At 45.1% G+C, this 12,715-nt stretch overlaps 1 protein-coding gene across 6 annotated transcripts in view; it reads left to right on the top strand.

The window, feature by feature from the left end:
- Positions 1-636: 636 nt before the first annotated feature.
- Positions 637-12,715, top strand: part of NEXN (nexilin F-actin binding protein) — a 46,028-nt gene continuing 33,949 nt past the window's right edge. For 3 of the 6 annotated variants that reach the window (XM_045584454.1, XM_036447394.2, XM_045584453.1), the window contains exon 1: positions 639-824. The gene's annotated coding sequence lies outside the window, so the exon portion shown is untranslated. Of the gene's footprint in view, positions 825-12,715 lie in introns of all 6 variants that reach the window. The other 3 variants (XM_036447390.2, XM_045584450.1, XM_045584452.1) reach the window with 2 other exon arrangements.

Below are 12,715 nucleotides of genomic sequence, written 5' to 3'. Positions count from 1 at the left end.
TGCTGAGGTTCCCAGATGCCCTTATGTAGGTTTAGAAAGACCAGAGGTGATTGGGTTCAATTCAAGAAAGATGATGTAGCCAAAACCGGTTTGGCTCAGTGGATAGAGGATCATCCTGCGGACTGAAAGGTCCTGGGTGGCAACTGATCGATGTTCCTAGCTCTCTATCCCTCTCTCTTCCTCTCTGTAAACACTCAATAAAACATATTTTTTTTAAAAAAAGAAAAATCATGTAATTATTTCCTTTTATTCCTCCTCCCCCTCCTTCTCTACGGACCGCTCTCTTTGGAGTTGAAGATCAGAGCCAAGAAAAGGGGAGCAACGAAGGATACAGAGGTCCCCGGGCTGCCGCCCTCCGCTCTGGGCGCTGAGAGCCGGCGGCCTGGTCGCGGGGCCGGAGAAGGGGCTCCGGGGCGGCGGCTGTGGGCGCGGGGTGGGGGCCAGCGCGGCCCACGGATCGGCTCCTTCCCACCGGGAGGGCGGAGGAGGCAGGCGCCAGGTGAGGGGGTCCGCTTAGAGCCCGGAGCCCGGCGACAGGCGGGATGTGGCGGAGAGTTGGCCACCCCGCCCCGCGCCCGCCTCCCTCCCCGGCTCTCCCCCGCCCCCTCGGGCGATACGGGGCGGTGGGGGCGGGGGCCTGGCCCGGGTCCGGGAGCAGCTGCCGCGGCGCCGGGCCCGCCCGGAATGCGGGGACCGGCCGCGCACCAGGACTTTTATGGAAACTTGTGCCGGCGGCGGCGGCCAGCGCTCCCGGCGCCAGACCCGCCGCTCCCCGCGCTGGAAGCGCTCTCCCCGCGCCAGCAGCACCGCCGGCGGCTCCGGAGGTGAGGAGCGGGCGCTGGGGGGGCGCGGCCCCCGGGGGTGGACGGTGGGGACGGGGGTGAAAGGGGGGGGGGGGGGAGGAAGGTCAGGGAGACGCTCCCCGCGCCGGGCTCCGCCGGACTCCGGCGCCGCAGCGCGCGCCCCGGGCTCGCTCCGGCCGGGGAGGCGTGGGCCGGCGGCCGCGGGGAGAGCGGAGCCGGGCAGCCTCTCACCGTCCACCGGCCGCGGTGCTGATCCCCGGCCCCGCCGCCCTGGTTCGGCGCCGTGGCACCGGGTCGTTGAGTTTGGGGGGGACCGGCCCCCGTGCGCGCGGCGGGCGCCAGCCCCGGGCTCCCCGCGGGGTCCGGGCGGTGAAGTGCGGGGCGCCCCCGGCGCGGTCTCCACCCGCAGCTGTGCGTGTCCGTTTTCGGGGAGCTCATCCCGACCGGCCCCTGCGGACCCGGGGGTGAGGGGATCTCACAGCCCGCCCCCTCCCTCCGCTCCTGCCCGGGGTGCTTTTTCGGGCTCCGTCCGGGGGGCTATGGGGGGGGGGGCGGGGGGAGGTTGCGAGTAGAAGTTGGAGTGAACCAGGTAGTTACCTCTTGGAACCTGCCTTGTCTGTATATTTTTTTGAAAACGCCAAACCATCCCAGTTGTGTAAACTGTGAAACGCTCCACAAATGCTTTAAAAATTAATTATTATTGTTGGCATTTGTAAGGAACAGAAGAAGTTGAGAGATGACTTGATTATTGCGGTGGCTTTGAGATCTTCATTTTATATTTATTAAAGGTCCATAACGTGAACAAAGAGAGTTTGGGGAGGGGGGAGCGGAGAAGGGGGGGAGGGAGGGAGGGAGAGAGGGAGGGAAGGAGAGAGAGAGAGAGAGAGAGAGAGAGAGAGAGAGAGAGAGAGAGAGAGAGAGAGAGAGAGGTAAAAATAGCATAAGGCCATGTCCTAACAAAATGTCTGTCCTTGGGAAAGAGGCAGGTAGAGAAAAGAAGAAAGCCATTATGAGAAAGAAATTCGTTCCGTGAGGAAAGCGATGGGAGCTTCATTCATCAGCTAAATTTTGTTCATGAATTCATGTAACGGACCCATTGGCTTTCGAGTCACAACATAACTATGTACTGGATAGTGTGTTTAAATAAGCTTAAGTATTTATACCATCTGAGTCACACAGCATTGAGTGAACCACATTTATTTCCCCCCTAATCCTCTTACAGGTTAAATCATATCACCTCAGAATACGCATAAGTCTGAAATTCTTTTGAGATTTGAGGTATGGTAAGGTGGAAAATGCATAATAAACCAAATTTAGGGACAGTTTTTTTTGGAAAAAGATTTAGTATAAGTGAACTTTGATTATTCAATGTAGTTAGTTGGGATTCCTCCTCACAGGTATTAGGCACCTATTTTCAAAGATAGTTTGTATCTTAACTGGAATCATTTAAAGAAAAATGTGTACAATTGTATAATTTATCTGCAACAACTCCCTTAAAGAGCCCTAAGCAAAAACCACAAAAAATTAGTTTAAATCCAGTTTCCCTCAGTACAGTATTATTGTAATTCAGTTTTAATAGAAGATTCACACTTTCAAATCCATTTAAAACTGAAATAGCAATTTTTCCTACTCACCTTACAATGGAATCTGTGCTATTTTTGAAAATCTGATAAAAAAAGACTGATCACTGTGAAAATGTATGTCATCTTGAGATGACTATATTTAGTATCAACAGAGGAATGTATTATCTAGGTTCTTGAACAGTAATTTCTCCCTGAAATTACACTCTAAGTATTTAGGTTAGGGTTTCATTCATGAACAAAATGAAAACTTTATATATATATGTGTGTGTGTGTATGTGTGTGTGTGTGTGTGTATGTATATGTATATATATATCATATATAGTATATATAGCACATATGTATATATATATATATTTGGGAGAGATTAATTGGGGATTTATTCCTTAGAACCCAAGTGGCTGGGGATGACATACTTCATTTAGAAAAATAAAAGTACTATTATATTTGAAACACCCTAAAGACAAATACAAATATTGTTTAAATAAAAATACATGTCTAGCCTGGCTGGTGTGGCTCAATGGGTTGAACACCATTCATGGACCAAGAGGTCCCCACTTCAATTCCCAGTCAGGGCACATGCCCAGCTTGTGGGCTCAGTCCACAGTAGGGGAGACTTTTGCTCTCTCCCTTCCTCTTTGAAATCAATAAAAAAAAACAAAAACAATACATGCCTAAATGAAAGAAAACAATGCAGTAATGTAGAAAAGTATATAACAGATGGGTGACGTCTGAAAGTTTTTACAGGAGAGAGGACTCAGTACATTTTATAGTATGTAGGCCACACACACACATACACACACTCACACACACATACCACACCACACCACACAAGAACATCATGGTAGTCTGTAATTTGAGGGAAAATGATCTACAGCATGCTTAACAATTTCACATATTTCTGTTCTTATTTAATCAATCTGTGATCTACGTCACCTGTATAGTTTCATGTTCTCTTTCTTCTGGTTTTGGGATTGGAAATTACATATTATATACACTTGGAATTGCTATATTTTCTTTTTCTATTTAAATATGGCATCATTTGGCTTGACTTATGGTAGTATACTTTTTACACTCTAGGATGGGTGGATCTTTACCCAGAAATCCAACTTATTTAAGTTTTAGTAAAATTTGTTTTTTATTATGAAGTTAATACAACCATATTATAGTTATGATTAAGAAGTATGAAGAATGAACCGAGATCGGTTTGGCTCAACGGATAGCAGCAGGTTTGGCTCAACGGATAGAGCGTCGGCTTGGGGACTGAAGGGTCCCGGGTTCGATTCCTGTCAAGGGCATGTACCTTAGTTGCAGGCATATCCCCAGTAGGGGGTGTGCAAGAGGCAGCTGATGACTCTCTCTCATCAATGTTTCTAACTCTCTATCTCTCTCCCTTCCTCTCTGTACAAAATCAATAAAATATATTTTTTAAAAAAAAGTATGAAGAATGGAAAAAGGGGTATTAAAATCTCACACACTGACTGTTATGATTTTGTTATTTTTCCCTCTTTTCTCTTGGAGTGTGATTTTTTTTTTCTTGTGTTGCCATATGTAAAAGCATCGGATGCAGTATCTTCCATTTAGTAAGTGTTCAATAGCTAGTTCTTTTACTCTTCCCTTTTTTTCCTTCTTGTCATCACTTCCTTTTTGCTCTCAGATTAAAATACAGGTAGATTGGGGCTCCCTAAGTCAGGTTTTGAGGTTGGTGAAATTTGATTTCCACCTTCTTTTCTGTACCTCTTGTCTGTCCTTTACTCCCCTTTGACTGCCTCCCTTACTCTGGTCCAAATAGGCTTCTCCTAAAAAATAACAAAACAGCCGGCACTGGTTTGGCTCAGTGGAAAGAGCGTCAGCCTGTGGACTGAAAGGTCCCAGGTTCGATTCCGGTCAAGGGCATGTACCTTGGTTACAGGCACATCCCCGGTAGGGAGTGTGCAGGAGGCAGCTGATCGATGTTTCTCTCTCATTGATGTTTCTAATTCTCTACCCTTCTCCCTTCCTTTCTGTAAAAAAAAAAACAACAAAAAACAAAAACCAAAACAAAAAACAAAAATAGGCTTCTCCTTTGTCTTCGGTTCCTATTTATTTGTTTATTTTTTTATTCATTTATTTTTTAATATATTTTATTTATTTTTTACAGAGAGGAAGAGAGAGGGAGAGAGATTGAAACACTGATGAGAGAGAAACACTGATCAGCTGCCTCTTGCACACCCCCCACTGGGGATGTGCCTACAACCAAGGTACATGCCCTTGACCGGAATCTAACCAGGGACCTTGAAGTCCCAAGGCTGATGCTCTATCCACTGAGCCATACCGGTCTCGGCTTTATTTATTTATTTGTTTGTTTATTTATTTATTTATTTAAATATATTTAGTTCCTGTTTATTTAGATCAGGTGCCATGAACTGACTGCCCAAAAGCCACTTGCAGTCACAGACATGCTTACAATTTGGTACATTTTATATTAAAATACTGATTCCCAGCCTCTCTTGAAAATTGGAAGGAGTTGGCAAAACAGAGTCCACATTTCTTCATTACAAGAATACACTGGAACTAAGCTGCGGCTCCGCACTCAGACAGGGTGCACACTCTCCTTCTCACATAGACTCCACCATTCCCTGTTGTTCTACACCTTAGTCATCACTCACTTACATTACCCATCAATGACACCGCATCACACTCGCTTACATTACCTGACCCCAGTCTAAGGAAGTCTGAGGGCAAGTCTGAAGTCATGATATGAAGGGAAGTCTGCTGGACTTGGCATTAGGGACCTGGACTTTAAATGTCATAGATATATTTAGAATAGCAAGCCTTCTCTTAAACAATGCTGTTATAGGGGTGGGGAGAAGTTAGCATTCGTTGACACTACTTGCTAGTCAGATTGAGTTGAAAGGGACCATGTATTGTTGACTAAAATAAATATTTTAACTGGTGAGATTTTAGAAAGCATGGAGGAGAGATCCCCAGAGGTTTGCCACCAAGAGGAGTTAGCTACTATTCTGCCTCCCACCCCACCCACCCACTCCCGCTATGTCCTTCCCTGGAAGGCCTTCTTCCACTTGCCGAGAGGCTCAGGACCCTCCACAGGTTACTGCGTCCATTCCTGTAACCAGCCAACTTCCTGAAGCCCTACCTTTCAGGTCTTTCATGATATCTAGTTTAATGTAAGCTCACTCCATTTTATTTTTCTATTATTTCATTTTCATTCAACATAGGCCCTTCTATTAAAGATATTAATCATAAGTTTTATTTGGGTTGATTTTTGGATCAGATGGTTGTCCTGTTATTTCTTTGTCCTCCACCCATTCGCTCAAATATGAATTGAGGTTGTACTGTGTCCTAGTTGTTGTGTGAGACACTAAGGATGGAGAACAGAGAGACAGGGGCGGGCTATAAGGGTCAATGGAGAAAAAAAGGGGACATATGTGATACTTTCAACAATAATGATTTAAAAAACACACACACACACACACACACAAAAAAAAATAGAGTAGAGCAGTTTTGACCTTTCAGGGGCTTATAGTAGGTGAGTGCTCTTTGAAAAATACCACATACAGTCATATGAATGCAAAGTATTATGTATTATTATTACAGAAGATTGTCACGGCAGGTTAAAAATAAGAGTCTTGGTTATCAGTAAGGAATTGTGGATGAGTAAGGTAAAAAATCTCACTATGTCAATTAGGTAGAATAGGATGTAATTTCATACTTTTGAATTGTGATGAGGTTTATGACAGGTTTTATAATATAATTTTAAAATATAAAGTTACACCTTCATTAATTAAATCATAAAGATATTTAAGTTTATATTCTTGTACAAGTGAAATATAATAAAAATTTAGGCAGACATTTTATAAAGCTCAAAGCAGTGTTGTTTGTTCAAAAGACTGTAAAGAGGTAGGTTTTAACAGTTATTGTAGAATATAGGTAAGTGTTCTATCTCAACTTAGAAGTTGAGACAAAGAATATACTTGATTTAGACTTAAAGCTGTCACTGTCCTGACAATTCTGTTCTCCTTCAGAAACCAGAATACATTATTCACACAATGAAATGATAATTGTAAATGACAGCTATAATTTAAAATTATTTTCTTGATTTCTGCATTATTTGCTCTTAAAATATTTCAATTGCATATCTAAAAGTCAAGAAAAATTAATTAAATTTAGACAATTTAGAGGTTCAATGACATTCTAAAACAAACATTGGCATATTTTGCTACAAAGGTCCTTAAGCAAACAAAATGATTTCCAATAAGTATTTTTTAAAATATGTTTTTATTGATCTGAGAGAGAGAGAAAGAGTGTAGAGAGAGAGATAGAAACATCGATAGGCTGCCTCCTGCATGCCTCCTACTGGGGATTGAGCCCATAATCCAGGTATGTGCCCTGACTGGGAATCAAACTGGTGACCTCCTGGTGTATAGCTCAATGGATGCTCAACCCCTGAGCTATACCGGCTGGGCTCAAATTATTTTGAATTAATGTTTTATCAAATTGAAAATTGCAAATGTTTGTAAATTTTTGTATAAGAGAGGGTTTATGAAAATTTATGACAAGATTGAACCTATATATATCATTTGTTCTACATTTTTATTTCATAATCCACATGCCACCACAAATAATTATGATCATTTATATATCGAGTAGCTATTTAGTACAAGGCATGGTCCCTTGTGGGTTGACACAAGAGAGGGGCATCTTTGGCAGAGTGGAAGGTGAGTGTACCCTCTGGGAGGAAGGACGTGAGTATTAGGGCATTGCGGAGGGAGGGTGGGGAGAGGGGCGTAGGAGACAAAGAGGAGAGGATTGAAGGGAGTTGAATATTTTCAGCTGCAGTTTGGGAGAGCTTATGGCTCCATTCCTTAACTAAAGGTCGGTGTCTGTGACTCCCTTCCACAAAAAACGTGCATGATGGATTTATAATCTAGTGTTGAGCTTCACTAAAATATGTAACATTCAGCTACATTTTGAACATTTCAAAGTCCATGTCATGACTTTGTTGGAATTAGTTAATACTTTAAAAAGCCTTCATAAAACTAACATTCTCACTGCCATTGTACAACTAAAAGTGAATCTGGTTGCTCTAAGAGTACCTAATCCTATATAATAAAAGGCCAGAGGTGTCACAACCGAAAGGACCAGAGACCAGAGGACCACAGCTCCTTGTGAGCTGGCCCCAACCCCAAGCAAGCCGTTAGGGACAATCAGGTAGGCAGGCCAGCAGTTAGGCGAGATCAGGTAGGCAAACAGCTTTTTGCTGGGCTGGCTTCACCCCCGAGCAAGTGGTTAGGGGCGGTCAGGCAGGCAGGCAGAGTGTTTAGGGGCCATCAGGTAGGAAGGCAGAGTGGTTAGGGGCGATCAAGGTAGGCAGACAGCCCCTCGAAGGGCTGGCCCTACCCTCCAGCGAAGAAAGAAGGAGGCCCAGGCCAGCCAAGCCATCACACCCAAGCCTGCAGAGGGAGGCCACCAGTGGCAGGGGAGTGGGGCAGCACCACACAGATGGCCAGCAGTGGCAGCAGTGGGGGTGGGGCCAGCTGCCTACAGCTGGAGGAAGAAAAGTCCCATAGGCTCTGACCAAGGGGTCCCAGATTTTGTGAGGGTGCAGGCTGGGCTGAGGGACCCTCCCCCACCAAGTGCACAAATTTTTGTGCAGCGGGCCTCTAGTGTTAAGTCATGTCCTGTTCTGTTCAATGATGTTCTGTTAGATAAGAAATTCAGAAGCCTTATGTACTTTTGACAGTTTAACAGAATGATGAGACATATCAGTGTTTTTCTTAAGAGAATGATATATGTGTGAATACTGTTTCTTGATTCTTCACTGTCATTACCTACAGAAATAGGAGTACTACATGCATGTCACTGACTTGGACACTTTAATAATCAGATATCAGCTGAAACCAGTTTGGCTCAGTGGATAGAGCATCGACCTGCAGACTGAAAGGTCCCAGGTTTGATTCCGGTCAAGGGCATGTACCTAGGTTGCAGGCACATCCCCAGTAGGGGGTGTGCAGGAGGCAGCTGGTCGATGTTTCTCTCTCATTGATGTTTCTAACTCTCTATCCCTCTCCCTTCCACTCTGTAAAAAATCAATAAAATATATTTTTAAAAATTAGATATCAAAGCAGCCCCTAACTTGATGAATGAGTTCACTCAGTGAATTCTAGAACCACAACCATCAGAGAGAGCTACATTGCGTTTAGTACCTGAGAATCATTAAAAACCTATGTCTGTGTTCTAAGAGAATAACTGCTAGCATGTATCCATTTAAAAGGAAATAAAGTAGCTTAAATAAAAGCTCTGTACTGCTCACATGGGCAAAAAGTCTGTTTCTCAGTTTCCCATCACCATGTTCGATTGTCAGTTAGTTGTCAGAAAAAGATGACAAGTTCACTAAATATAGAGAATACTATTAATCATGGCTTTTGGCTTCCAACATATTTCTACTGCTCAGACTTGTGGTTCTCAGATGATTGCATTAAATGTCCTGTGGATTACACTAATAGGTAAAACCTTATAAACTCCGCCCCCATCTCCATCACACACACCAGTTGTCCTGCTTTCTTGGCCTCAGCATAATACAGTGGGTAAGAGTGCAGACTCTGTAGACAAACAGCCCATTTTCATCCTGTGCCCATCACTCATTAATTGTGCGGTCTTAGGAAGTCACTTGATTTTTCTCTCAGTTTTCCCAGCTGTGATAATTTACAGAAGACTTCAAATCCTAATAAACTCTAAGACATTATTTTTGTACTAATATTTTAAGAAATTTTAAATTACTAGACTTAAGTCTTTTTTGTTTTGAGACAGGATTTGATAATAGAATTTCCTTAAAGGGTTCTTGGGGGAGTAAATTGGCACATTAGTAAAGGCTTAGTAAGCGTTAGCTTGGATTACTTTCATCATTATTTTTTTTCATATTATGGTGTGTTAGTGAGATAGTGGATTTAGATTATATAATACAATCAGTGACTGTGGAATAGAAGTCTTTCCTGTGCAGCTAATACACCAAATGAACTCAAATTTATACCTTTAACCTTGGTTTAGCCCAGAAAGACAACTGAGTCAACAGTTGGAATACACTGTTGTTTCTTTTAAAATATATATATTTTATTGATTTTTTACAGAGAGAAAGGGAGAGGGATGGAGAGTTAGAAACATGGATCAGCTGCCTCCTGCACACCCCCTACTAGGAATGTGCCCACAACCAAGGTACATGCCCTTGACTGGAATCGAACCTGGGACCCTTCAGTCCACAGGCCGACGCTCTATCCACTGAGCCAAACCGGTTTCGGCATGAAATTAATTTTTCTAATATAAAGCTAGTTAAGAGATATGAGTTCTCTTGGTTGGTAATCTAGACCTTAAAAAACAATTCCATAACACAAAAAGCTCATAAACGTATTTTGCTAAAACTCTTTTATCCTCAAAATGTAGAACAGAGCCAACTGTCAGCAAAGGATCACTTGGTTATATTTTAACCAAAAGAGTTAAGGTTTAGTACTGTTCAAATTTCCACAGACTTTCAAAAAGAGAGCTCAAAATACTGAAATGACATTTAAAGAACTATTCTAAGTGATTTTACTCAGTAAAGTTTAAAGATCAATCTTATTTCATTCAGATTCTATAAATAAGTCAAGATAATAATTTGAAGATTTTAAAAAATTAGATGAAGAGAGCTAGCTGATTCATTTATTCTCCCGACTATTTTTGACAGGGTAATTCTTTATTGTCACTAAGCCATGCAATTTTCTTTCACTTTACCAGGAAAAAAGTCTTCCTGAAGTTCATCTGGCCAATTAATTCAGCTAAAATTTTCAATTCCCATAGTCCCATATGAGATTGCTCAAATTCTCTTTGTACCCTTTGGTATTCCTCTTAAATTATACAAGTAAATTTTAAAATTTCCCTGCTCATTTACAGGGAATTGTAGGTTTTTACTGAAGAGGGTACATTATAGTGAGGGACACCAGGAGTAATGAAATGAATCGAAATTATTGATACCTACTAATGTTAGATGTTATTCTAGAGTCTTTACACGTCATCTTGTGTAATCCTAACTAGGAAGTAACATTGTTGGAATTTGGATTTAGGTCTTTGATCAAATTATGGTAAGCAAAATGTGAGGTGAAGACTTGTATAGAATGGGGCAGTGGAAATAGTGAAGTAACATATAAGAACAAATTTGAAAGCAACATTCACAATCTTGACAATCTATTAAAATGTAGGAGATATAGGGGAGGATCCAAGATGGCTGCTCGGGTAGACACCTAACCGCAGCAGCACACAACAATTTCAATGGAATACAACTAAAATGTAGAGTGGACATCGCCCAGAACTACAGGTAGTCGAATGACTGAAAATTCTACAACAAGAAGGAAAGAGAAAGCCAGAAGGGAAATCAGAGGAGCTGAAAAAAAGCCTAAGGTACCGAGACATGCTGCGCGCTCGCACAGGAGGAGAGGGCTGGGTGCTGCCTGGCATTCCCTAGCAGGAAGGAAATAAAACCCCCAGCCTGGGCTGAACCCCCGAACTGGCAGCGCTGAGCCCCAGTTATGGGCCAGACCCTGGGGACCCAGGCTCCGGCAGGGGGAGACGAGGCTGTGAGGCGGAATCCCAAGCGAGCAGCGAAAAGCAGGGCCCCCGGAGTCGCGCGCACATTGTGCGCAGAGGACTGAATGTTGACTCTGATGCTGGATTACCCTAGCGTGAAGAAACAAAGCCTCTTGCGGCGCTGAGCCTCAGTCCGGACTGCTCTGAACCCCAGTCCTGGACCAGACCCTGGGGACCCAGGCTCGGGCAGGGGGAGATGGGGCTGTGAGGCGGAATCCCAGGGGAGTGGCAAAAAGCGGAGCCCCCAGAGTCGCGCACACTGCGCGCAGAGGACAGTCTATTGACTCTGATCCTAGACTCCCCTAGCTGGAAGGAGAAAAAAAAAAAAGCTCCAGACTGGAGGAATGCGACAGGGAGCAGGAGCCCCTGCCGGACACCAGCCAGCCGGGTGCCGGCAAGGAGCCGGGCGACGGGGCCCCCGGGGGGTGTGGGGGGGTGCCCCTGAGCCATGGACCTCTGAGCGCAGGCAACGGAGCCAAGGCCGGGGGCTGCTTCCTGGGCGGCGCCGACCCCGGCAACAGGCTGGAGCAGTGTGGGAGCCCACGGAGAACAAAGGGGTGCCACAGGCAAACCTGCTGAGCTCCCAGGACAAGGAGGAAGAAACCAAAGTTCTCAATGTGAAGAAATCAAGTGAGAGCAAAAGATAGTAAAATTACTTAAGAAAGAATACAAAGAAGATCTTGAAAAATCAAAGACTAAGTCAGAACTCAACTCACCAGCCAACATTGCAACATAAATGCGTTTAAAAAAAAAAAAAAAAGGACAGAATGTTGGAACAGCGGCGGCCAGGCCTAGAGTGCCCAGGCACAAAGCAATGGCAACCAGGCCCGGAGCAGCAATGGCCAGGCCCCAGAGCAGCAGCAGCCAGAACCAGAGCAACAACAGCTAGCACTGGAGCAGCCAGACCTGGGGCAGTGACAGCCAGGCCTGAGGCGGAGGCAGCCAAGCCCAGGGTGGCCAGTCCAAGAACACCCAGACCCGGAGTGGCCGGGCCCGGAGAAGCCTGGCCCAGAGCAGCCGTGTTGGGAGCAGCCAGGTCCAGAACAGCAGTAACCAAGCCCGGAGCATCCAGGCTGGGAGCGGCCAGACTCGGAGCGGCCGGGCCCGGGGAAGCCGGGCCCAGAGCAGCCGGGTCTGGTGCAGCCAGGCCCGGAGCAGCAGCTGCCAGGCTGGGAGCGGCCAGGCCTGGAGCAGCCGGGTCTGGTGCGGCCAGGCCCGGAGCAGCGGCTGCTAGGCTGGGAGCGGCCAGGCCCGGAGCAGCCGGGTCTTGTGCGGCCAGGCCCGGAGCAGCGGCTGCCAGGCTGGGAGCAGCTGGTTGTGGAACAAACCAGGGCAACAGAGGCCCGGCCCGGAGCAGCCAGGCCTGGAACAGCTCGCTCCTCGCCTGACCCTGCCCCACGGCTGCCTCTCAGACATGGCTGGAAACTTTTGTGGGAACTTGAGGGTCTGCTGAATCAAGAGATGAAGGCTTAGATCTAGATGTGTTGAGTTAGTATAGGGCTGGGATGTTGATCTGTGAGTGCCTTGGATGGGGCCTGGATGAGGCTGGTTGACCTATTTGGAAATGTCTTTTGTGTGAAGTGTATCATTGGGCATGTGGTGGTATTATTGATATGAGAAAATGCTAAGTAACTGATTTACTATCTGAAAAGGGATTTTCTATCGGGGAAAGGGAGGGAGGAAGAGACTGAACATAAACTGCACCTATGAATGAGGACA

Source organism: Pipistrellus kuhlii, unplaced genomic scaffold (genome assembly GCF_014108245.1).
Source record: "Pipistrellus kuhlii isolate mPipKuh1 unplaced genomic scaffold, mPipKuh1.p scaffold_m20_p_2, whole genome shotgun sequence".
Classification (NCBI taxonomy): domain Eukaryota; kingdom Metazoa; phylum Chordata; class Mammalia; order Chiroptera; family Vespertilionidae; genus Pipistrellus; species Pipistrellus kuhlii.
The sequence above is the reverse complement of the archived record's forward strand: the minus strand, read 5'-3'. Positions and strand labels throughout refer to the sequence as shown.